At 31.3% G+C, this 1,394-nt stretch overlaps 1 protein-coding gene across 4 annotated transcripts in view; it reads right to left on the bottom strand.

Annotated features, from left to right (window-relative positions):
• LOC119592718 (zinc finger and SCAN domain-containing protein 2-like) overlaps window positions 1–1,394 on the bottom strand; it is a 34,693-nt gene that overhangs the window by 21,528 nt on the left and 11,771 nt on the right. The window lies entirely within an intron of this gene.

The following is a 1,394-nucleotide window of genomic DNA, read 5'->3' as shown; positions in this document are numbered from 1 at the left end:
GTACAGTAAACTCTCTTTCATCCAAATAATGTTTGGAGTTCATTAGACCAGATAATTAAATTTTGTATGTATTAGACAGGTACTTATTGGCACTCTGAGCCAGTCTGCAACACTAGCTGTTCTCAGCTGCAATGTAGGCCAAAACATTTTTCTAAAATCTGTAGTTCTAAATATTAAGTACAATAAAAGTTGGTGGCTTGTAGTTTAGGTCAGGACAATTCAAGTGCAGCATGATACATAATACAGATCTGCAATCGTGTTTACTGAACGAGAGGCATGGTGTTAAGGAAAAAAGGCCTTGTCTGATTTACTTTCTGCAACAATGTTTGGTTGCCAGTCTACTATACTGCCTTCATTATATTTGATTTTCACTGAAACTTTTAATAAAACAAAAACAAATGACATAATAACAAAATTGAAGAACAGGACCTTCATTTCCCAACAAAAGAAAATACACATTTTTAAAAACATTTATACCAGTATCATAATTATTCATTATCATTACTCTGAGTGGAACTTGTAAAGAGGAGGGCTGTAACAAACCTGACAAGGAGGGATACTCTGAGATTTTGTAAGCTAAGAACAGGTCACTGTCTACAAGTCAATTTTTTTTTTTCCTGAACAATGCTCAGTTGTCTGTTGGTTTCTTTGCCTTCAATCTTTCTTTCATTATATATATACATTTTTTTTTTTTTTTTAACAAGGGCAGATACACTTAACACAATTCACTTAGGCTTCATTTCCAGTTGTGAGGGGAGAATGCCTCTGACACATGGAATCTTAACATTATTCAGGTCTTAACAATGTTTCTAAACTTTTGCTCAGTCTCACTGAACTTCAGCAATTCATTTGTGGGCAGATCATAGCAATAAAAATCTATTTTGAATACATTATAAATGTATTCATAATATCTTGAAACATTCCTGCTCAAAGTACTATTCTATGCATTTTCATGACGACATGTATACTTCACTCTCTTTGAGCCAGAAAATTTGTGGTCAAGAGTTATAAGTTAAGACACAATCATTTAATAGAGAGTTTACTGTTTTTCTAATTCCATACTGTTTTTCTAATTAAATAAATGTGCAACTTTGTTTTTCCCCATTTCGAAACATTCATTCATTATGCAATTATAGATATACTTCTTGTATGTATGTATCTTTATTTTCCTCCTGTTCGGATTAAATTTTTACTACATACTAATTGCCAAACTTTATCATGAAAACAAAACAATCTTATTTTCATCATTCAAAAACAACACAAATTGTTCTCACAACAAAATTCAACAATACATATAAAAAAAAACATACTATACTTCACGATATCTTCTACGTCTAACTGTATTTTCTCACTTCTCGTTTAAATGTATATCCTAATGATTTACACATTAACCT

The sequence above is a fragment of the Penaeus monodon genome, chromosome 30, assembly GCF_015228065.2.
Source record: "Penaeus monodon isolate SGIC_2016 chromosome 30, NSTDA_Pmon_1, whole genome shotgun sequence".
Classification (NCBI taxonomy): Eukaryota; Metazoa; Arthropoda; class Malacostraca; order Decapoda; family Penaeidae; genus Penaeus; species Penaeus monodon.
This window is presented reverse-complemented; position numbering and strand designations above follow the sequence as displayed.